The sequence below is a fragment of the Chiloscyllium plagiosum genome, chromosome 19 (assembly GCF_004010195.1).
Source record: "Chiloscyllium plagiosum isolate BGI_BamShark_2017 chromosome 19, ASM401019v2, whole genome shotgun sequence".
In the NCBI taxonomy this organism is placed as follows: Eukaryota; Metazoa; Chordata; class Chondrichthyes; order Orectolobiformes; family Hemiscylliidae; genus Chiloscyllium; species Chiloscyllium plagiosum.
This window is the reverse complement of record NC_057728.1, coordinates 30,667,110-30,693,353: the sequence shown is the minus strand read 5'-3', so window position 1 is coordinate 30,693,353 and position 26,244 is coordinate 30,667,110. Positions and strand designations below refer to the sequence as shown.

Sequence of the window (26,244 nt, the reverse complement as noted above, 5' to 3'; positions counted from 1 at the left end):
TAAGGTAGTCCTGCCATTCCAGGAATTGACCTCGTGAACCTACGCTGCACTCCCTCAATAGCCAGAACATCTTTCCTCAAATTTGGAGACCAGAACTGCACACAGTACTCCAGGTGTGGTCTCACCAGGGCCCTGTACAGCTGCAGAAGAACCTCTTTGCTTCTGTACTCAATCCCTCTTGTTATGAAGGCCAACATGCTATTCGCCGCCTTCACTACCTGCTGTACCTGCATGCTTACCTTCATTGATTGGTGTACAAGAACACCCAGATCTCTTTGTACTGCCCCTTTACCTAAATTGATTCCATTTAGGTAGTAATCTGCCTTCCTGTTCTTGCCACCAAAGTAGATAATCATACATTTATCCACAATAAACCCTGCATCTGCCATGCATCTGACCACTCACCTAACCTGTCCAGGTCACCCTGTAATCTCCTAACATCCTCCTCACATTTCACCCTGCCACCCAGCTTAGTATCATCAGCAAATTTGCTAATGTTATTACTAATACCATCTTCTATTTCATTAACATATATTGTAAAAAGCTGCGGTCCCAGCACTGATCCCTATGGTACCTCACTGGTCATTGCCTGCCATTCCGAAATGGAGCTGTTTATTACTACTCTTTGACTCCTATCAGCCAACCAACTTTCAATCCAAGTTAGTACCTTGCCCCCAATACCATGCGGCCTAATTTTGCTCACTAACCTCCTATGTGGGACTTTATCAAAAGCTTTCTGAAAGTCCAGGTACACTACAGTTACTGGATCTCCCTCGTCCATCTTCAAAGTTACATCCTCAAAAAATTCAAGAAAATTAGTCAAGCATGATTTCCCCTTCATAAATCCATGCTGACTCTAACCTATCCTGTTACTACTATCCAGATGTATCGTAATTTCATCCTTTGTAATTGACTCCAGCATCTTTCCCACCACTGAGGTCAGACTAACTGGTTTATAATTTCCTGCTTTCTCTCTCCCACCTTTCTTAAAAAGTGGTAGAACATTAGCCATTTTTAGTTTCAAGAGCCATAGTTTAATGTCTAATTATTTAGGGCAAAGCTATTTTAAACTTGCTTTCCCAAAGTCTTCATTAAAAATGCCTTACATTTTCTGGGCAGCTGTTCAGGGAAGTCTTTCCCCTCCATAAAGTATGACTTTGCATCTAATCTTGAGTGAGAAGTAACTTTGGTAAACTGCAATTAACTCCCCAAATGGTTCTTTTTCTTCAGTCATCATCTGAAAGTGACAATTGCTTGATAAACATTTGTCATTGTTCAATGGTCAGAACAAATGTTCATAGTTAAGACAAGAGAGGCTTAAAACATATCAACCACCTGATCAACCATGAAATATTCTTATTCAAAAGACTGATAGTTTGATCTGCGTTACATTAGTTGATAATCAGTTACGTACTGTGGTTGACCCTGAATCTTCCTTTGTTATTCTTTTGCAGCAAATGTCCAACCAAAGCAAATATCTGCATTTTATTATACACATCACAGTGAAATCTATATTCACCAAGATGTTTTCCATTCAGGAGCCAATTTATTGAAAGAAAATCACAATCTAATTGTACCAAATTATATTGCACAAACAAATTACATAGATTTTCCAGGAAATTAAATTTACCTTGTACCACTCAATAAATTGTTACTATTTTTCACTGCTGAGATAGCTTACGTCTAACTTTGTAATATTGTATGTATTCCAAATTTATGCTGAGATTTGTTTACTAGACAGTTTCATTCCAGATCTATGGGACCTAGATTGATAAAATATCACAAATAATGACATTTCATAACCCATAATATCTTGATATGAAATGGACTGTTTTGATAGCACATAATGAGTTCTCTGAAATATTAGTGCTGCAAAACCATGATCACAGACTATTAAGATGGGATTATTAAAATAAATCCAGAAACTGCTGGAAATAAATAGTGGCCAGAATTTTGAGTCCCTCAGAGGGCTTAGCAGGTGGGTGGGACTGTTAAATGTACACCTTGTCCAGGACTGCTGTCCTCAACACTCGCGTGCCAACTCCTGATGTGTGCCAGCTACAGGGGAAGTAGTAGCCCAAGTTCCTGTAGGCTAACAAAACTCCTTAAGTGACCAATTAAAGCCACTTGAAGGCCTTCTGCCTCGTGAATCATAGCAAGTTCGTGGTGAGGCAATGGGCAGGCAGTGTTCCACTTCTTTGGTACACTTTGCTATTCAGAGGTGCTCCACCCTTGAAAATGATCCCCACAGCTCTCCTTGTTTCCCTTGTTTCTTTCCCCATCCATATTGGACACCCCACCCATCTTTCTCCACTTGCTGAGGCTTGCTATGCTAGTCCCACAAGACCCTGCACTTGAATTGAAGTCCAGATTCTTTGCATCAGAATTCCTTCGGCTGAACATGACAGGTGCTGGAGAATTGTTGGCCATATGATTGGCTGGCAGGTTTTGAAAATGGGACATCATCTCTACTAGGGCCAGAAGTCTCACATCAAGCCAGAATAGGGCCTGACTGCCATTAAATGGCTCTTGGGTGAGCTGACCAAGCAGATGCAGGTTCACCCCAGACTTTCACGGCAAGGAGGGTAGACTCCATTCCACATTAAAATTCATCAAATGAGTCAATTATTATCTTTAAAGTAAAAACAGGTTATGATTATTTGATTGGAAACTCTCCACCAGAACAGAATACGAGAAAGTAAGTAAACACTTCACTAAGTGTTAGAAAGAAAAAATTAGCAGTTCAGGGAAGGAGATATAAAAGAAAATAAAGGAATTCATTTATTCTGGGAAAAAAAAAGTGCAAAAACAGGACAATGCCTTTGCAACTTCAACAAAAACATTCAATCATACATTTATAACGAGTTGAAAGTAATTGTATTCCTGGTTATAGATGCGATTTTAAGGCAAATACATTTTGAATAATTGAATTAACTTAACCCACCTAATCTTAAATTTAAATTTAAAAATTGACTGGCACAACTATGAAACACACATCAATAATAATATAAATATGAGCATTTAAAATTCTGTACCTTAGTATTTAAATTAGTCATGATACTGACAATATCTAATCATCTTAGATTAGTTTGTCTGAAACATGATTGCACTCTGAGGAAGTGTTTGTAATGACCAAGAGTAATGCTAATATTGTAATTCCAAATAAATATAAGACAGATATGTGAATTACTGTAACTGCTGACATAGAAGAAGTGAGACATGAAAAATGTTCCACTGATCAGTTTTGGTAAGTATGTAGCCCAATTTTACTTCCTGCTAATTATGATGTGCATTAACTTGATTAAGTGTGTTAAAAATAACTGTGGATTATCCAAATCATTTTCTGATGCTTCAATTGTATTCAACAGATAGTAGATCTACAGTAATCAGTTACATTGCTGATATGGAATATTGTTGGTTATTTGTGAAGAGGTTGTATGCTGTATACGAAGCAGTAGATTGAAATTTATGTCTGGCTGTTTTGTTAAGTATTCCTTTGGGGGAAATGCAGTATGTAAATATTTATGTATTTTAAATATTAGTCTGTGCATGATTTTATGAAGCATTGCTATTGTACAGTATATGGAGTAACAAAACTTTTGTACAAAATCTTGAATGCTGATCTCTTTTTCCTCCCTGTTTGTGCTCAGACCAGTCATTTCTCACACATTAATGTGCATACTTCAAAAGGCAAAAAAGCAACTGCTGCAGCTTCATTTTGAATAATTAAGAATGCATGGTTTATGATTAATTCAATGAACACAGTCAGACTTTTGATGAGCTGTTCAGTCCACCCCTAAAATCACCATAAGAAGTTAATTGTTTTCCTCAGTTAGACTTTACTTTATTTCCTTTGATGGGATTGTTACGTTGCATGATAAGCCATGCAGCAATTAAATCGCTCAGAACTTCATTAAATCAAAGCACAGGATGATTGCCAATGAAGAAAATCACAGACTTTAATATCAGTAACTTTGATATGCTAATACATGTTTTTCTCTTGTCTAGCTACAGTAATCTTTAAATGAAAAGGCATAGAGGGGAGAAAAGTTCTAAATCAAAACACTTCTCTGCCGGAGGTCTTGTGCTGTAAACTATTCCTTCACAAGTCCATTTTCCAGATTGGAACAGAAGCTTTTGAATTGAAATTAGGTGCTTAGCGATGTCCTTTGAAAAAGAAAAGATAATCTAGGAATGTCTCAGTCATTTTTGGGATGGTGGGGGGATGTGGGTGGAATTGCAACTGAAATGTCTAAATTTGATTGATTTTCATGAAAAGCATTTTGTTGCTGATTATTCTCGACTGATAAATCACTAGATCATTTTTAATGCCTGTCTTCAATACAATTTTCATGCCAAAATGCTTTGACCTTTGTAGAGGAAGAATTGCATGTAATATTCTATTTATATAAGTAAAAGTATCAACTGATACTTTTGCATTAATAAACCGAAGATAAATAAGGCAGCTTCTGTTTAGTTTTGTAGATCACAGTGGATGTGCTTCAGGTGCCATTCTTGCTAAGGCCTTATTGTGTACACTTCACCATAATGAATGCTAGCCAAATTAACTATGTGAACATAATAAATATTGTTTAAGCCACATATTAATCTTATTAGATTTGATATACACAGAACAAACTTGTGTAAGTTAGCTATCTGAAATGAAATTTCAGTAAATGCTGCAGCAGTCAGTCTTGACTCAGATGCTGACAGCAGTCAGTTTGATCACTATGTTTGACTATCCTTCTGTTAGCCAGACATCAGACTGCAAATCAGCAATAACGTTTTCAAATTGGACACCAGAAAATCCCAAAATCATTCTGCAGCTCCAGAAGCTTCACATTTGTTTCCCAGACTCCATCATCTTCAGGCTGTAACAAACGACACAATTGTGGTTTCCTGCTCAATCGAGATTAGTACTTCAATCTCCATATCCTGCTTATCACCAAAGCTTCTAATTTTATTGAAGCAAAGTTAATGCCTCTTTAAGTCATTGCTACAAAGGACATGGATTCACAGATTAGCCCTGATCTTAGTAAAAGCCAGAACAGGCACTAAGTTACCTAATTTTGTTCCTACATCCCTGCGCATGTAAAGGTTGAAATAGGGTACAAAATCATTTAAATAATACAAGAATGATCTTTTGATGTACAGTACCTCTATAATGTTAGATATACAGGTGGTGCCTAATTTGCAAATGTCCAATTTATGAACAGTCATACTTGTGAACAGGATCCCATATTAAGATTGATTTTAAGGATCTCACATGAATATTTGCTCAAACACACAAACAGCCATTTTATATTGTACTATGGGAACAAATTACTGCAGATGCTGGAATCTGTACAAAAAAACAAATGCTGGAGATCACAGCAAGTCAGACAGTATCCATGGAGAGAGCAAGCAACTGCATTGACTCTAGATGACTCTTCAGAGCTAAAGGGAAGTGTGGAGGGGACAGCATTTATGCTATAGTTTGGGAGAGGTCGGTGTGCTGATGAATGAAAATGGTTCATAGTTCAGATTAAGTGATTGGAATGTGGGAATGGCAGAACAGTGGTGTGTCTCTTTAGAACTTGAAAGGACAGTAAGTGGAATGGGGGAAGCGGAGGATATAGTAACATGCTAAAAGAAAGTGAAGAAATGGGGATTGATTCATAATTTAAAGGTTTTGAACTCAATATTAAATCCAGAAGGCTGTAAAGAGCATAGACTGAAGATAAGATATTGTTCATCCAGTTTGCACTGTGATTCATGGGAACACTGCAGCATGCTGAGGACAGACATGTGGGCATGCGAGAGGAACACTGTGTTCAAATAATCAGCTAGGGAAGTTCGGGGTCCAGCTTGCGCGCAGACCGAAGCTGTTCCTCAAAGCGGTTACAAAGTCTGTGTTTGGTTTCTCCAATGTAGAGTAGGCCAAATTGGGTGAGGCGAATAAATATACAAGATTGGAGGACGTATAATGCTGTCTCACCTGGAAAGACTGTTTAGCCCTTGGATGGTGAGCAGGGTAGAGGTGAAGGGGCAGGTATTGTACCTTCTGCAGTTACACGGGAAGGTACCATGGAGAGGGGGGTTGGTGTTGGTGGTTATGGTGTCCCGGAGAGAACAGTCCATGTGAAATGAAGACAGGGAGTGCGGGGAAGACTTGTGGTGATGTTCCACTGAAGTTGTCTGAAATGGCGGAGAATGATCCTTTGAATGCGGAGGCTGATGGAATGAAAAGTGAGGACAATGGGAACCTGATCATGTTGTGAGTGATGGGAAAGGGCAAGGGTGGAAGCACAGGTGATAAATCGGATGGGGTTGAGGGCCCTGTCAACCACAGTGGATGAGAAACCACGGTTATGGATGAAGCAGCCATGTTAGCAGTTCAGTTTTCAAGGTGGCATCATCCGAACAGATGCGATGTAGGTGAAGGAACTGGAAGAATGGGATGGAATCTTTGCAGGATGTGAGGAGTGAAGAGCCGTAGTGAAGGTAGCTATGGGAGTCTATGGTTTGGTCGTGGATGGCAGTGAGATGAGTAATTGTGTCCAATCACTGTAGAACTCCATTCCCCACCAGGATGGTCTAAGAGCTCATGGCTTCTTCCTCAACTAGAGGCCTGAACACACTCCATCCACCACCATTCTCCTTCGCCTGGTTGAACGTGTTCTCTCACTGTACAATTTCTCCTTTAATTCATCTCATTTCTGCCAAGTCAAAGGATTTGCTATGGATGTCCTGCCCCTGAGTGGGATATGTGGAATGATCCTTGTTCCGGTCCTACACTGGTTCCCTCCCACAACTCTTTTATTGGTTCCCTGATGACTGGTTCGGTGCCACTTCATGCTCCTGTCATAACCTTGAAAACTTCATTCATTTTGCTCCCAATTTCCATCTCTCTATAACTTCCATATTGTACATTTCCAACACTTCCCTTCCTTATCTTGACCTCTCTGTTCTCAATTTCAGGGAATAAACTATCCACTGCCATCCACTACAAAGTCACTTTCTTCCATAGCTACCTTCAATTCAGCTCTTCACTCCCCCCATCCTGCTAGGACTCCATCCCATTCTCCCAATTCCCCCAAATCCTTTGCCTATTTCACATCTGTTCGGATAATGCCACCTTCCAAAACAGCGCGGCTGACATGGCCTACTTCTTCCATAACCATGGTTTTCCACCCAATGTGGTTGACAGGGCTCTCAATACTGTATTACATACAAATCATCTTACAACCGTATTCAGAAATGGAACTTGTTCGCATCCTGTCTGTAATTAAAAGTTAGATCTTTACAGATATTGGATGTCAGTCTTAAGAAACGATTGAGGCACACATGATTCAAAAATTTAAGTTGCATTAATTTATTTTTCATAGAAATTGAAAGTTAATTTGAGTAAATTAATGACACTCATTCTACTTTGAGCCATAGAGATATACAGCATGGATATACACCCTTTGGTCCAACTCGTCCAAGTCGACCAGATATCCCAACCTAATCTGCCAGCACTTGCCAGCACTTGGTCCCATATCCCTCTAAACTCTTCCTATTCATGTATCCATCCAGATGCCTTTTAAATGTTGTAATTGAACTAGCCTCCACTACTTCCTCTGACAGCTCAATCCATACACATACCAGCCTTAGGGCCCTTTTAAATTTTTTCCATCTCATCTTAAAACTATGCTGTCTAATTCTGGACTCCTCCACCCCAGGGAAAAGACTTTGTCTATTTACCTTATCCATGCCCCTCCCTGAGCCATACATATGCTTGTTCTAGTACAGATCGTGCAACCTGTGAGTTCTTGATGGGCTGAATGGCCTAATACTCCTCTTATATCTTATGGTCTAAAGCGTCGTTGGATTCAAATTATGTATTTTTACCTATATTAAAATTATAATAGATTGAGATAATATTTCTGCCAGATGTTTTGATTATTCTAGTCTGGTGAATGACCAGGTCTTTTTCATATCTGTCTTCAAAACAAATACTAAAATGCTTTGATCTCTGTAAAAGAAGAATGACATGTAATATTTTCTTTATATACGTAAAAGAATCTACTCAGTGATAATAAAATAAAACTTCCATAAAATATATACATATAAATTACATTTCTTTAGTTTCTCCCTTTTAAATCTAATGCTCCAGCATTATCCATCAATTCTGGCTGAGAATGTTTTTCTACCAAGCCTCCACTAACATATTCTTACTAACTCTATGTCGCTGCATACAAGTGCTTCTTAAATGTTCCTTTTATGTGATTTGTGATTATATTGGAGTCCTCAGTGTGCTAGCTACCATAAATTTGGAATAACTGCATGAGTCACTAAAAGCAAAATAATCACAAGGACAGATTGACAAGGTTTATTAGCATGAAAATCTTAAAAGGCCTTTAAAAAGAACATTTAAACTCTAAACATTATCATGTCCCTAATCTGCAACTGTCTGCAGTATGCTGCATGTACGTAGCACATTTTTGTTTCGTTGATAGTAAACCTATAACAGGCAACATTTGACAAAGTTATGTCTTGAAATGAACAGGTGACATTGCCTTCAAAATGCACTGTAAGCTCCAGGGGAGATATTTCAGTGTTTGGTTAGTCCCCTTTCTAACAGCTGCAGGAACAGGTTTAAAGTTCTCTTGTACTGACTATACTACACAAACTGCATGTTAGAATTTACAAGGTCAAAGGTTCCTCTCTTGAAGACCCTGTGGGTGAGCAGATCTTCTCACTCAGGTCTAATAACCACAAACTTGTCATTGACAGATGGTATATTTACCATATACAGTAATAACACAGCAACTGGCCACTTTTGCGCAGCTAAAAGGAATGCAATACACATCTGCTCACACCAAAGGGACCAACAAAGTTTCTGGCCTGTAAAATTCAGGGGTCTACAGCTGTTATTTTTTGTGCATTGTAAATACATACATGTTCTTTCAAAGAAAAAAGATAAATTGTCCTCTAGATCACTTTGATTTGCAACTAGTTTTATTTTTGTTATTTACCAGATCAAAGCCTATCCAATTTGCAAAACATCTGATGTAGTTTTTAACATTTACTTTATAAGTGAACATACGAAATAGAGCTAGGAGGAGCCCACACAGCCTGTTAAGTTTGGCTGATCTGTCCTACGTCTACTTCTACATCCATTCCCTTGATTAGCTGAGACACCACAAATCTGCCTATCTCAGCCATAAGTGTATCCAACGATGTAGCATCCAGAGAATGTGGGGTACAGACATCCAAGGTTTCATAAGCCTCTGCATGAAGACATTTCTCCTTATTTCTAAATGACAGCACCTGAACCAGTGACTGTGTCCTCATACTCTAGATACTTTAATGTGGAGGTGCCAGTGTTGGACTGGAGTGGACAAGGTCAGAAGGCTCACAACACCAGGTTATAGACACCTGAAGTGGCACTGACAAAGGAGCAGCAATCTGAAAGCTTGTGATTTCAAATAAACCTGTTGGTCTATAACTTGGTGTTGTGTAAATTCTGACTCGATTCCTCAGCCAAGGGAAACAACCTCTGTGTCTATTTTGTCAATATCTTTCACAATATTGTTTGTTTCAATGAGATCACCTCTCTTTCTTCTCAACTCCAGAGACTTTTGGTCCATTTTACTCCGCTTCTCACCATAGGACAGCCATCTCATCACAGGAATGGATGTAGTCAACCTTTGTGTATTGCATCCAAGCAAGAACGTGTTTCCTTAGATATGGAGATAAAACTACACCACAGTACTCCAGTGTGATCTTGTTGTTGCAAGATTCCCATATTCTTGTAGTTCAATTTCTTGCCCTAAAAGCCAGCATACATTTGCATTCCAAATTGCTTGGTGTACCTGTGAACTAATGTTCAGTATTTTGTACAAATGTACACAATTCGGTTTCAATGTCAACATTTATAAGTTTTAAACCTTTTTTATTTAAAATGAAATTGACTTTTCTATCATATCTAAGTAAATAATCTTGACTGCCTGCATTGTGCTCCATCTTCCACCTGGTTGTGCATGCACTTAACCTGCCTATATTTCTTTGCAACCATTTAGATGTCCCCCTATTGGTTATATTACTCTTGATTTCTTGTATTCGTAATTAATATAATTTGGTAAGTAACTGAGGATCTAGCATTGATCTTGCAGTACTTCACTAAATACAGCCTGTCAACTTGAAAATGTTATGATTATCCCTACTTCGTACTTCTGCAATAATAAATCCTCTGTCTGTGCTAATATATACTCCATTCTAACTCAAATAGTCAGAGTTGTGGTATGAGAGTCTAGGTAAGAAACATTTGTCAGAGTGGTGGAGTTAAGAATGAGCGGTGGCCCAGTGAGTGTGAAGTAGAAGTCAAAATAGTTGTACTTGCCTTTTATGGCATGCAGAAGATCATTAATCTTTTCACTCCACTGAAGTGAATTGCATTTCGCCCAGGAAACTCCTCTGTGTGCTGTCTTGGTGCAGGCTTGCTGAGTCTGGTTGTGTAGCTCAAACACTTCCATTCTGCCCATTAGCACCTCCAGGTCACTTTAGTGAATGTAGGAGACAATTTTCCTCTCTAGATTCATTCTTTTGGAATAATGGTGCAGGACCATTGTGTAAAGGGCAGTTCCTGACTTGCAGTGTTTAGGTGGTCTGCAGCTGGGTTTTAAATATATCTCTAGCAACATTAGCTTTGCAATTCCTTCTCTGCTGTTGCATGATTCCTCAAGATGAATGCCAAAGAAATAGTTGCTTAATTAATGAGCTGAAGAGTGGAAGATGCTTGAGAAAACTCAGACTGGCCCCCAAGAATCTCACTTGAAGAAGTTCTTTTTCAAGCAATGTGAGAATTCGGCCTATAGTTTACAGTTTTTTGGGGAGGTGATGGTCTTAGCAGTATTATCACAAGACTACTAATCCAGAGACCATGGTAATGTCCTGGGAACTTAGGTTTGAATCCTGGTGTGACAGATAGTGGAATTGAATTCAATAAATATTTGGAATTACGAGTCAAATGATGATCATGAAACCATTGTTAGAAAAACCTATCTGGTTTGCTGATGTCCTTTAGAGAAGGAAACCGCTGTCCTTACCTGGTCTGGCCTACATGTGACTCCAGACCCACAGCAATGTGGTTGACACTTAACTGAGCTCTGGGCAATTTTGGATGGGCAATAAATGCTGGCCTGGCCAGTGATGCCTACATCTTGTGAATGAATGAATAAAAAAAAACAGCTCATACTATTATTACTACTTATTTCTCCCTTCCTCTCAGCTTATGCAGTCATGACTTCCTTGCTTCCAATTCATGCTGCATTCTCCTCCACCTTCAATTTAAGCTGATATCCCTGTCTCATTCCGCTCCCAGTTCATGTTCACATTCATTCTCCCTTCCCACCTTGGCCTCAGTAGTTCAAATCATCTTCCTTTGTCTTATTTGTGTGGATGTCTTGCTTTCCCCATTTTCATTAAAACTGGCTTTCTACTTCTTTCCAGTTCATGCTGGCTCCTAATTTTTCTGTCACATTTGAAACTGGCATTTTTTTTCTGCTCAATTCCTTAATTTAGGCAATTGTGGTGCCTTATCAATTTATTTTGCAACCCTCATTACTTGCATGCACCAATAGTTCAAGATGTGACTCTTCTAAACATAACTCCTTAATTCCTTAACTCCTTTCTCAAGTACCAAGTCCCCTTCCCTCCTTTCCACTGTCAACATAGCTCTTGACTCTATGATAAGTTTAGATTAGATTAGATTTCCTACAGTGTGGAAACAGGCCCTTCGGACCAACCAGTCCACACCGACCCTCCGAAGAGTAACCCACTCGGACCCATTTCCCTCTGACTAATGCACCTAACGCTATGGGCAATTTAACATAGCCAATCCTGTGGAATGTTGCTGAACAAAGAGAGCTTGGAATGCAGGTTCATTAGAACATAGAACATTACAGTGCAGTACAGGCCCTTCGGCCCTCAATGTTGTGCCGACCTGTGAAACCAATCTGAAGCCCATCTAACCAACACTATTCCATTATCATCCATGTTTATCCAAGGACCATTTAAATGCCCTTGAAGTTGATGAGTCTATTACTGTTGCAGGCAGGGTGTTCCACGACCTTACTACTCTCTCAGTAAAGAACCTCCCTCTGACATCTGTCCTATACCCATCACCCCTCAATTTAAAGCTATGTCCCCTCAAGTCAGCCATCACCATCCAAGAAAAAAGGCTCTCACTATCCATCCTATCTAATTCTCTGATCATCTTGTATACCTCTATTAAGTCTCAAACTTCTCTCTAATGAAAACAGCCTCAAGTCCCTCAGCCTTTCCTCATAAAACCTTCCCTCCATACCAGGCAACATTCTGGTAAATTTCCTCTGCACCCATTCCAATGCTTCCACATCCTTCCTATAATGCAGCGACCGGAGTTGTACACAGTTCTCGTAGTGCGGCTGCACCAGAGTTTTGTACAGCTGCAACATGACCTCATGGCTCTGAAGCTCAACCCCTCTACCAATAAAAGCTAACACACTGTATGCCTTCTTAACAATCCTATCAACCTGGGTGGCAACTCTCAGGGATCTATGTACATGGACACTGAGATCTCTCTGCTCATCCACACTACCAAGAATCTTTCATTAGCCCAGTAGTCTGTATTCCTGTTTCTCCTTCCAAAGTGAATCACCTCGCACTTTCTCTGATCATCTTGTATACCTCTATTAAGTCTCAAACTTCTCTCTAATGAAAACAGCCTCAAGTCCCTCAGCCTTTCCTCATCTTTCATTAGCCCAGTAGTCTGTATTCCTGTTTCTCCTTCCAAAGTGAATCACCTCGCACTTTTCCACATTAAACTCCATTTGCCAGCTCTGCAGCATATCTGTGTCCCTCTGTAACCTGCAACATCCTTCCGCACTCACCACAACTCCTCCAACCTTAGTGTCATCCGCAAATTTACTAACCCATCCTTCTCCGCTCTCATCCAGGTCATTTATAAAAATGACTAACAGCAGTAGCCCCAAAATAGATCCTTGCAGTAGACCACTAGTAACTGAACTCCAGGATGAACATTTCCCATCAAACACCACCCTCTGTCTTCTTGGAACTAGCCAATTTCTGATCCAAACCGCTAAATCACCCTCAATCCCATATTTCCATATTTCCCGCAATAGCCTACTGAGGGAAACCTTATTAAACGCTTTGCTGAAATCCATATACACAACATCAACCATTTTACCCTCATCCACCTGTTTGGTCACCTTCTCAAAGAACTCAATAAGGTTTGTGAGGCACGATCTACCTTTCATAAAACCGTGTTGACTATCCCTAATCAAATTATTCCTTTCTCGATGATTATAAATCCTATCTTTTATGATCCTTTCTAACACTTTACCCACAACCAATGCAAGGCTCGTCAATCTATAATTACGAGGGTTGTTTCTACCTCCCCTTCTTGAACAAGGGGACAATATTTGCTATCCTCCAGTCTTCTGGCACTATACCTGTAGACAATGATGACATAAAGATCAAAGCCAAAGTCTCTGCAATCTCCTCCCAGAGAATCATAGGATAAATCCCATGTGGCACAGGGGATTATCTATTTTCTCACTTTCCATAATTACTAACCCCACCTTCTTATGAACTTCAATGCCATCTAGTCTATTAGCCTGTATCTCAGTGTTCTCCTTGACAGCATTGTCTTTTTCCTGTGTGAATAATGATGAAAAATATTCATTTAGCACCTCTCCTATCTCCTCGGACTCCACGCACAACTCCCACTACTGTCCTTGACTGGCCCTAATCTTATTCTTGTCATACTGTTATTCCTTGAAAGTGGAATGCACGTATTCAGGATAGTGAAGAAGGCATTTAGTAGGCTTGCCCTTCTTGGTCAGTGCTTTGAGTATAGGAGTTGGGAGGGCATGTTGCGGCTGTCCAGGAAACTGATTCGGCCATTTCTGGAATATTGCATTCAATTCTGGTCTTGTTGCTACAGGAAGGCTGTTGTTAAACTTGAAAGGGTTCAGAAAAGATTTACAGTTAAGGTGACAGGTGAGGGGTGACTTTATAGAGGTCTATAAAATCATGAGGGGCATGAATAAGGTGAATAGTGAAGGCCTTTTCCCAGGGGAGGGGAGTTCAAAACTAGAGGGCATAGGTTTAAGGTGAGAGGGGAAGATTTGAAAGGGACCTAAGGGGCAACATTTTCACGCTGAGGGTAATGTATGTGTGGAATGAGCTGCCAGAGGAAGTGGTGGAGGTAATTACAATATTTAAAAGGCATCTGGGTGGATACATGAATAGGAAGGGTTTAGAGAGATCTGGGCCAAATGCTGGCAAATGGGATTAGATTAATTTAGGATGTCTGGTTGGCATGGATGAGTTGGACTGAAGAGTCTGTTTCCATTCTGTATATCTTGATGACTCCTAGCTCTCTCAAATATGTTCTGTAGGTTTGGACAATTGCGTACTATGGACGGGATCACTGATATTAACAGAATCTGCCTTGTTGCTGTCCCCATAGAGACTGATTACTTTAAAAAATATTAAATTGCCAGTGACCAACTTAAAGGGTTCACATGAGAGGAGTTCACATTTTAAAACTTTCACTAACAAGCTAACTAAAATTAAAAAAAACAAAGCTTAGTAGGAAACTATTACTTTAAGCTCCAGAAGGCATTAATGTTTTAACACTTGAAAATCCAATGCTGCCCTTGTATAGCATAAACTCCAAAGAATTACATCTTTATAGGAACCAGTCAGAAGTTATTCCCAGTTTCTATGGACTCATTTCTCCTTGCTTCACACAGGCATAAGGCAAAATCATTTCTTTGTCTTCTGAAAATCGAAAAACTGACTTCCAATAGCAAGGTCCACTCTCGTGATTCTACATCCCAATGTGAATTGTTCAGTATTGTTTAATCTTTGCGGGTTTCTTCTGTTCAGTCAGAGGACAAGCTTCTACCAATGCTATGCTTGGTAGCTAACACTTTACAGAATAACCTCAATTATCCAAACGAAACAGGCGGGGAGTATTATGTTCAGATAACTGATTATTCGGGTAACTGATAATGTTTTTATGGGACCTTGAGATCTTGTTCGGATAATCTGAAATTTGGATAATTGATGTTCGGATAACCAAGGTTGTTCTGTATATATTACTTTTACTCAGAATTGTTGTTGCTTTCCAGTCTCTCTTTTTCTCTTTATTTTGTCAAGGGTTTTTTAAATTTGAGGCATGCAAGCTTTTGTAAGCCTGTTCATAGCAAGGTGAGAATCACTGCCCTTTGTTTTTAGGTGCTAAAAGTATCATCTGGACCACCAATTTCCATGGAAACCAGGTCTCAAACTCAACATCAAGCAGAACTAGCAGGATGTCACATACTCATCTTTCAATATACCATTTTATTTTCTACCGTTTGAAAGAATATTCAATAATAACACCTTACAAAAATAATGAATATAAACTTTTATAACTTCAGAGACTTAACAGTAGCTAAATAAATTAATTTATCTTAAATATCCAGTGACCACAATGATATTCAAGCTCCTTTCCCTTAGTGCTGTCCCTGTTACCTCCTCTTGTTCCAAGCAATGGTTTTTGTCCTCTGTGGGTTGTTACAAATGCAAGATATTGCAGTAGATGCACAAAAGCTAGGTGACCAGGGAGGTATTTTATACAATGCATTTAAAAGAAGGAAAGCAAGGCAAAGAGATTTAGGCAGGAAAGTTTGGAGTTTGGGGTCCAGGAAGCTAAAGGCATGCCACAAGTGATAGTGGTTAATGTTCAATTTGGACATTTTTCAGGAATGGTGGTTACTAACTTCTGTAGGACAACAGTAAATTTGGGTTGTCTGATACTGCACACTTCATTTTGGACTCTTCCATACCTAGTGAACTCAGTCTGATTTAATTCTCCCTACCATAATAATCACTAACAGTTGTGTGAACTGCTTGTTTCAACTGTAAATGTAAAACATTCAAAGCTGATTCTACTCGTGGGCACCAATGACCTATAATACAGCGCTCACCTATTTCAACAGTGAATAGAATGGAATGCCTATTCCCTTCTTGAAACCTTTCCAAAAATTGGTTTCAATTACATGCACTTTCTATTTGCTTAGTCTGTATTTGCAATCTGAAAGTTTAAATCAAGGAAGTCAAATGCTGTGAATCTGCCCTTTATCTCACACTGAGGCCCTTAAAAAGAAAATTCAGAACGAAAAGGACACTAAGTTTTTAATTAAACACAGAACTATTCAGAATTTAAAACTATAAACTCATGTTCAGTTTTGTAGGAGAACTATTAATAAAGAGGGTAATTGGCTTCTTGCATTTAAAAAAAATTGAAACAGACTGTCAGGAAAATAGAGTGCTCAATGTGTAGACCACACGTGAAAAGCAGCTGCCCTGAGTTATAATACTATACAATATGGACCATGTAAAACGGGAAAGATCTGGATATAATGTCATTGTCTTAAATGTATAAACTGTAATATGCAATCTCTTTTAAAACAAATCACAGTTATTATTTACAGGATATTAGAAACATACACAGATCAATAAGAGAAACAATATTTCACAGTTGTCACATTAAAATTGAAATACTTAAGCATGTTATAAAATGCATATTTGGTCCAACTTACCGCTGCAATGGTTGAAAGGAAATAACAGAACATGAATATGGGCGGCATGGTGGCACAGCAGTTAGCACTGCTGCCTCACAGCGCCAGAGACCCGGGTTCAATTCCCGCCTCAGGCGACTGACTGTGTGGAGTTTGCATGTTCTCCCCGTGTCTGCATGGGTTTCCTCCGGGTGCTCCGGTTTCCTCCCACAGTCCAAAGATGTGCGGGTGAGGTGAATTGGCCACACTAAATTGCCCGTAGAGTTAGGTAAGGGGTAAATGTAGGGGTATGGGTGGGTTGCGCTTCGGCGGGTCGGTGTGGACTTGTTGGGCCGAAGGGCCTGTTTCCACACTGTAATGTAATCTAATATAATTGTGATTTTGAGATGCCAGTGTTGGACCTGGGTGTACAAAGTTAAAAATCACACAACACCAGGTTATAGTCCAACATGATTAATTGGAAGCACACTGACTTTTGGAGCACCGCTGCATCCAATTAAACCTGTTGGACTATAACCTGTTTTTTTCAGTTTAGATTCCCTACAGTGTGGAAACAAGTCCTTCAGCCCAGCAAGTCCACACCAACCCTCCGAAGAGTAACCCACCCACACCCATTTCCCTCTGACTAATGCACCTCACACTATGGACAATCTCGCATGGCCGATTCACCTGGCATGCACATCTTTGGACTGTGGGAGAAAACTCACGTAGATACGGGGAGAATGTGCAAACTCCACACAGACAGTCACCCAAGGCTGGAATCAAACCTGGGACCCTGGTGCTGTGAGGCATCAGTGCTAACTACTGGGCCACCGTGCCACCCCTAAATACAGGAAAGAAGTGTTGTGTGATGAATATAATCAAAATTCAGGATAAAGTTGATAGGACTTGTTCAATTATTCAAATTGCAAGCTTAACAAATGGAATGAGAACTTGCAATGTTCCCTCATAAGGCATGCATTTAAATATTTTTCTGACTACCTGAAGTCTCAAAATCCTTTACAAACAATTAAATATTTTTGATGTTTAGTCATTGCTGTAATATAGGAAATGTGGAAGCCAATATGCAGACAGCAAACCCCCTCAACAGCAATGCTACAATGATCGAAGAATCTGATTTTTGTGATGATGATTCAAAGATGACACAGAGTGGGACACTGGAGATAATTTACCTGCTCTTCTTTGAAGAAATACCATGAGTTGTGAGTCTGAGGCTTGCAATAGTGCTAAGTCTGTGGAGTGAAGGTGATGCTGTGAGTGTAATGTAAATCTGAAAGAAAAACAGAAATTGCCGGAGAAATTCAGAAGGTCTGGTGGCATCTGTGTTGAGAAAACAGTTAATATTTCAGGTCCAGGTGCTGCCAGACCTGCTGGTTTCCCCAGCAGGTTTTGTTGATATTTCCGATATCTCCCCTCAACTGCAAATCTTTGTTATATCACTTCCTCTCTTTTTCTGAAGTAGATATCAGATATTTAACTTGGCAAACTTCACGCTGTAGGTTGTAGGTAGTGGTGCGGTGGAGCTGGGTGTCATCAACAAATATGTAAAAATTAATGCCGCATGTCTCAATAATGTCATTATGTAAATGAGTCACAGGAAAGGGTCTTGGGTTGTTTCTGAGGGTCATAATAGCTAACAGTGCAAATGGCAGGAAGATAATCACACACAGGTAATACTTAGCTATGATTAGATTGATTAGAATGGAACTGTATGAGAGCATTCCCATCCAGCTGGATGACAATGGTCTCTTTTGCTATATTTCCCGGTTAAAAATGGTTTTGAAGTAACCTTCAGCTCACATGACCTGCTCACATATCTTTCACAACTAACAAACTGTACACCTGGACATTCCTAAAAAAGTGGTCATAGCAGCTTTGGAGGAAAAACAATAAGGAAGAGAGTAACAGGATAAGAAGCACAGTGACTGCTGCAAGGAAACTCGGAGCAAAGCTAATCACTGAAGTTTGGTTGGCATTGCTACCTTTGCTACCATTTCCTTCACGCACACTCACTCACACTCTCTCTCTCTCTCTCTCTCTCTCTCTCTCTCACACTCAATCACTCACCACAACAGTCTAATCAGTATACATCTTAACAGACGACAACATGTCAGATCTCTTTGCTGCATATGACCATTTGAATCATCATCACTTTATTGAATTAATCACCATACAATGACTCTAATTTCCGTGATTAACAAAACACATTCTTATGGCTTTCTTTCTCGTATTCTGACAGACGCAACCTGGGATCCAGCGTGAAAGGAGATAATGATGTTCAGCATATCCTCCATTCCTAGCAGTTTGGAGGCAATTGTTGCTGACCATGTTTCTGGAGGAAACTGATGTTCCTTTCCATGTTTCATTGGTATGGTTCTCTTTAGAGCGAGGTCAGAAACCTAGCCTGAGAGACATTGGATGAGATTTTAACTCAATCAAAATCCAACTATTACACAAAGCTAAACTTCAGCCCTTAGGCTCAAGTTGCTTTAGTTTGTTTCCATTCCTTTGGACTCTGGATCTATGCCTACATCAATTGATAAGCTGGTAACTGAAAGTCCTGAGAGACTACAGCATGTATCTCACCTTCAGGGATCTGGAAGCTGGTTTATTCTGTACTTTTTACCACTGAGGCAGCAGTGTGTAATACATCAGTAGCCCCTTGATGACAGTAAGTACACCTTTAACAATACTTCTAGCTGTATTTTGTGAAAGAAGTGAAGCCAACTGTCTGAATTATTATGAGGTCAGGATTTCCTTTAGGTTCCAATGAAGTCAGCACATGCTGTCTGCAAAAAAAACTTTCTTGATTTTTTCCACAACTGAGGGATGCACTGTATACTGTACATTTGGTCACCATGTACTGTTGAAATTTGACCTCAGATTTTACATGAAGATGATATATTGCACCATCGTCCTAGTTTTCAGGTAATTATTTAGAGATCCTTGATTGCACAGATCGACGGCATTCTTCATTTGACCTCTACTGGGAAGTTGACAGATCCTTTCCATTCCACACTTCTATCTTTATTAGACTCTGTCAGTCATCAGTGCACATCCTTTGAGATGTAGAATACTTGTTAAATGTGAATTGAACACTAGATGGTGCCCTGAATCACATGGTCGCAATAACATTTCTAGGTCTCCTGTGCATTGATTTTTGTTTTTTTTGATGAAAAAATTCAGAGGCCCTGGATATAAAAATGCAGCTAGTTATTACCATACATATGAACTTATTAACAGGAGGAAGAATAGGTCACTCATAGTCTGCATCCTGTTTTGCCTTTCAATAAGATCATTGTTGATCTAATTACTCTGAATTTCTGTCCACCCCTAATGACCTGTTACCCCCTTGCTTATCAAAAATCTATCCACCTCTGCCTTAAATGAATTCAGAGTCTGCTTCCAGCGTCTTTCAAGGAAGAGAATTCCGAGGACTCATGAACTTCTGTGAGTTAATTTTTTTTTCCATTTCTATCTTAAATGAGTGATCCCTTGTTTAAAAACAATGGCTTCTAGTTCTAGATTCTCCCACATGAGGAAACATCCTTTCCACACCTACTATGCTAAGCCCCCTATGTTTTTCAAATATTTGAATCAAATTACCTCTTGCTCGTCTAAACTCCAATGGAAACAAGCCGAGTGTCTTTAACTTGGCCTACCCTACCAATTCTAATGCTTATTTAGACTTAACAGTACCACTAGGAAATGGAATGCAATTATTAAACATTGGAGTATTACACTATTAGTTGTCTACCTTGTCAATAATAGTTTTCAATCATGTTGGTATTAATAAGAAAAATCATAAACTATATAACTAAATTAAGTTAGATTGAGTATGTAGAAAGTGGCCATGGGGTTCAACAGGTCCATGCCATTGCATATTATTTATTCAAGCCTCTTTCCAGACCTGTCAGCAGAATCCTCTAATGTTTAACTTGTACTTGTCCATCTCCCTTTAAATGCATGTAAATGACCTAGCAATGGAGACCATAAGGTAGTCTTAATAGCTGAAGACATGGAATATGTATATTGATTCTGAATTTAGTAGCTTCTACACAATCCAAATACAAAACTGATGAGTCGGTCTAAGCGATCAAACAACATACTGGCTTTCGCTAAATTTCTGTGGTCAGCGACAAAGGGATAGAGATAGAAATCCAGTACTGTTCTATTGTGGTCATGCAGCCTCAACCATGAGACACTCACTGCAGGTGTCCATCTTATATTCAGTTCAGTACATATTAAACTGTAGTCATGTGAGCTAATAACATGATGACAGATGGATCTGAGATTGAGAGTTGAAGAGCTATACAGAAGCACAGCTACTAAAACAGGATTCCAAGTGTGATAGCCTCTTTAATACCCATATGGAATCACTAATTAATTTCCCTATGGAACTCATTGAGTATGGGTTTCGTTGGTAACAGGGATGGTTTGCAGAGCTGTCTATCTTGGGCTGTGACTAGCCTGTATATGTCTCGAGTTCTGGCTCTGTTTTAGTCTTCAACAATAAAGGATGTTCCTTTCTAGTCACACTTCCTGAATTATTACAATGGCAATAAGCATGGAGTTAATAATATTGTGACCCAAAGGAAGCTACTGACTGAACCAGATTTGGATCTCAAGAAAGCCACAGAACTGGCCCTTTCCTGCGAAAACATGGAAAAGTTTGGGAGCTTCAGAGGTCCATAGACCTTGCCATCCTCAACTTTGAGTGACTCCGTACTGTAGTGCCAGATCCCTGGATGATGATACTTGTGGCACCCATTTCTTGCTAAGGAAGAGCAATTGCGGTCTGAGGCCGCAACATTCCAGAACTGGACAGGAAGTTTCTCCATGAGGAACAGGAATGTCCATGCCGCACTTGTAGTCATAAGGTAGGTCCCAGACAAGGCCACCAAACTAGACAAAATGCATATTGTCTAGACCAAATGGTGAAGTCACCCCAAGACAGAAATTTGCAAATAAATCAGCACAAGGATGAGGAATTAATACAGCCAAATTGTATCATAGCTCCCAAAGTAGCTGCAGTTAAGATAACCATTCAAGTGGCTCAGCGACGGTTTTCACGGGGCGTTTGCCTACTTATTACATGCTCCTTGACCAGACCTGAAAAACAACAGGAATAGGGAAATAGGCAAAACAACACAGGAGGTCCCATAATCACAGGACTTGGGTGGGGAGGAGGGATGCGATAATCCCTTTAAGGGCCATGGGGAACAACCAATTAATCTCCGTATGGAGTTCATTGAGTATAAGATCTCTTGGTAACAGGCAATGGCCAGCCCAACTGGAACTCCTCAACTGAGCCCTTTTTAAACCAAACCCCTAAGGTCTGAGCTAGGTCAGCAGATCTGTCTGTCCCAGCTTGGATTAGTTTATGTATACCAGAAGTAGTAGCTCTGTTTTGGTCTTTAACAAAAAATGATATTCCTTTCCAGCCAGGCTTCCTGAGTTGTTATGGCAAGATGTTCAGAGTTTTTGAAAGCTGCAAAAATCCAGAGGAAGCTACAGCAGAAGAAGTTGGCCGCATCTGAAAGAACTGGGAAAGGCACAATGGTGACAAATTTTCCTCTCCCAGTGTTATTCAAACTGAAAGTATTATGAAGCAGAACTGGCAGTTTTTCTATTCAGAATAGCAAAATTACAAAATTGTGACAGATTTAACAAGCAAACCAGAGCAGTCATCATTGGCCTTACTTTTTATCAGTCTTGGGGAATAACTGCTAAAAATATATTCCACCTTAAATCTCTCACAAATGAAAAATGACTGACAGAAATTTTAAAAGTTGTCAAGGTACATATTGAACCACAAGTGAAAAAACCTATGAATGGTCTGTGTTCAATATTAGGTCCTAAGATGAAAAAGATGATTGACATTGACTCCATTAACACACCTGGCAGAATCCTGTGAGTTAAAGACAGACAAGTCCTCATCAGTTTTGTGTGTATGTTGGAAGGGGAATGGAGGTATAATGGTAAACTAAATCAATGGACTGTCAAGAACAAGTGCCTTTATTAGTAATTACTCAAGTTCTTTCTCAGAAAAACGTGTCAAGACATTCATCCGGATGACCATTATCAAGAATCAATGTGCATGAGCATTCGTAATGGCAAGTTGAAGCATTCTTTAGCAAGTATTGTTCATTACAGAACTACATAACTGCAATAGTTACTTATTTAATTGGAGTTCCATTTCACAACATTTCTCTCTGCTTACTATGGGGACCTTTGTAGGCTATCATATTGCAACAGCCCATGTTTCTTGGTATCTTCTGTTCTATGCTTTAGTCACATCTTGATATTTGCATTTGGAAGTAATCATGGCAACCATTCAGTTTCAGTTTGATGAGAAAGGTGTTTTTGGTAGCAACAGGCAAATGTTATACTAAACCTCGACATTAAGAATCCATTCATGGGCATTAAACTTACCACAATGAAAGGGCTGTAATATTTAATTTCCATTTCAAATTGCACCCAGTCTTATTAATATTCATAACCATTTGAGTGAAGATCTTTCTCTTCATCTCAGTTCTGGATGATCACCTCCTTCGACTGAGGTTATATCCCTGTGTTCTATATTTCCCAGCCAAGAGAATCAATCTCTGTATCTACACCCTTCAGAACCTTGTATCTTTCAATGAGATCACTTCTCAGTCTTCTAAACCCCATCATTGGATGGTCCAACCTTGTGTAACTTTGCTGTAACACTTCCATCACAAATATATCCTTACTAAGATGCATCAGATAACCTCATGCTTGCAACAAGACACCCCTTATATTTTGTCTTTCTTATTCTTTCATGGGATGTGACAATGCCAGTATTTGTTGTCTATTCCTTAAATGTCATTTCAGGGCAGTTAAGAGTAACCCACATTGCTGTGGATCTGGAATCATATGTAAGTCAAAACAGGTAAGAATGGCAAATTTCCATTCGTAAACAATGTTAATGAACCAGATGGGATTTTGTGACAGTTAATGGTGCTTCCATGGTCACTACCACTGAGACTGGTTTTTATTACAGAACTGAATTTATGAATTGCATTTAAAATCCATGATGGAATTTGAACTTGCATCCTCATACATACTTATGCAAAGAAAACACATAAGAGGTCTCTCTAAACATCAACATTTTGCTTTTTATACTCGTTGCCCTCTCATTGCCCCCGAGTATATCCTTCTGCCACCTTGTATTCATTCACTTAAACTGTCTAAATATTTTTGTAACCTATTTTTGTCCTGACAGTTTGCATTCCCGCCTTCCACATTAAACTTTTGGTGGGCCATTTGGGGATCAGTAGCACGAAGCTTTAATCAATTAAGCACACTTTTACCAACTGAAATACTTTCAGATTTTCTCTTTTGTAAAGATATAGTTAGATTGAATTAGATGCTTAGTATGAAACAAAGATAAATTCCTAAGAATGTAATTAAACTGATAGTGTTTTATTTTATTGGTGTTTATTTAGATATACTTTTCCAACAATGCTTTTTGAAGTTGTACTGCTCATATGTGGAAGCTGATGGGTGTCATGGTTCAAATGCAATTTGTCTTAATCTTTCCAGAAAACTATTACAATATGCATTGTGCCAATCATTTATATATTATAAAATTGCAAATAAAACATGATTGGATGTAGATACATTCCCCCAGTTCTGCACACACACCCTCCCTACTCCATCGGTTTCACAATTCCAAATATCTTTAAAATATTTGTAGTATGTTCCAATGCGAGGTGATTAGTTTTCAACATTGTAATACCCACAGATAAAATGACATCTTTAAAATTATTGCCATATGTAAAAAGTCTACAAATAATATTCTACCAACATGCTATATCATTAATAATGAACAAAGACTCCTGTTTGAAAAGGGGGAGTGGATCTTTAAATTACCATATTCAAGTATGTCAATGCAATAAAGATTAACATTTCAAATGTCATAACATTTTGCTCAATTTTATGACAAAGATCCTTTGACAAGGAATAAATAATTTTATGCGGTTTCTCACTAATCCCATTACATAAGGGTAATTTCAGTAAACTGCCAAATGGAGAAGAATGTCAATTTTTTATAGCAGAAATTATGGGTGGCGTGGTGGCTGTGGTTAGCATTGCTGTCTCACAGCACCAGAGTCCCAGGTTCAATTCCAGTCTTGGGCGATTGTCTGTGTGGAGTTTGTACATTCTCCCCGTGTCTGCTTGGGTTTGCTCCGGTTTCCTCCCACAGTCCAAAGATGTACAGGTCAGGTGAATTGGCCATGCTAAACTGCCCACAGTGTTAGGTGCATTAGTCAGAGGGAAATGGGTCTGGGTGGATTACTGTTCGGAGGATCGGTGTGGACTTGATGGGCCTGTTTCCACATTGTAGAGAATCTAATCTAATCCACAATCATTTGCAAAAACATACATTTTTAAAATTATTTATCAAATTGATGAATTTTACCCCAGGTTCCTAAAGTGCTGAACTAAACCATTGACCTGTGCACGTGCACATAATAACCCAAGTACGCCAACATATTATTTTATTGCAACAAGGTGGAGCAAATAAGTTATTCTAATTTATTAGTACTGTAGGATTTCTGTCGGTACACATTAAGAAGCATAAACCATGCAACAGTCAATTCTATTTTGGCTTTCATTTAGATTATTTCTGATCTGCATCATTACTGCCGTTCAAATATGGACAAAAGAGTTGAACTCCAGAGGATAGATGAAAGTAACTGGACTTGATATCAAACCCACATTTGACCAAGTGTGACTTCAAGAATCTCTAGCAAAACTAGAGTCAATGAGAATCAGAGAAAAAAAAAACTCTTTGCTGTTTGGTATAGTATCTGGCAGCACCATTCACAATTCCTTAGATACTGAAGTTATCCATGTCCAAATGCAACAGGACATGGACAGTATCCAAGCGTACGCTGAAAGATGATGAGTAATATTTGCACCACACAAATGCCATGCAATGACCAGCTCCAGTAAGAGACAATCTAACAACATCCTTTACCATTTAACAGTGTTACCATCATGAATTCCCACTAACAATGTCCTGGAGGTTACTATTGATCAGAAGCTAAGCTGTCCTAGCCATGTAAATACAGCGGCTACAAGAGTATTTCAGGCTGTAGGAATACTGCAGCAAGTAACTTATCCCCTGACTCCCCCTCACCATCTATGAGGCACAAGTCAGGAGTGTGGTGGAATACTCATCACATGCCTGGATGAATACAGCTCCAACAACAGCTCAGGACACTTCACATCATCCAAAACAAAGCAGCCTGCTTAATTGTCACACAGCCACAGTCACAGCCACTCATCATCCTAACTTGGAAATATGTCACCATTCCTTCAGTGGAATTGGGTCAAAATAGTGGAATTCCCTTTTTAATGCCATTGTGAGTCTACTTACTGCACATGAACTGCAGCAGTTCAAGAAACTAGCTCAACACCAGCTTCTCAAGGGCAACTAGAGGCAAGCAATAAATGGTGGCCCAGCCAATTATGCCCACATTCCATGAGTGAATAAAAAAACTTCCTGATTTCAATTCTCTGTGCGAACAAGTGTTTTAGGACATCAACCAAGTATGTCTAGGTCTAATTTTAAAACTGGTTCCCTTGTTCTGGAATGTCCACTAGAGAC

The 26,244-nt window shown here is 39.3% G+C and overlaps 1 protein-coding gene across 16 annotated transcripts in view; it reads left to right on the top strand.

The window, feature by feature from the left end:
* Window positions 1–26,244, top strand: part of kcnq1.2 (potassium voltage-gated channel, KQT-like subfamily, member 1.2) — a 590,999-nt gene that overhangs the window by 191,371 nt on the left and 373,384 nt on the right. The window contains exon 18 of one of the 16 annotated variants that reach the window (XR_006314491.1): window positions 1,455–1,521. The exons of the other annotated variants lie outside the window; for them this stretch is intronic. The gene's annotated coding sequence lies outside the window, so the exon portion shown is untranslated. Of the gene's footprint in view, window positions 1–1,454; window positions 1,522–26,244 lie in introns of those variants that run through there. 16 annotated transcript variants of the gene reach the window in all.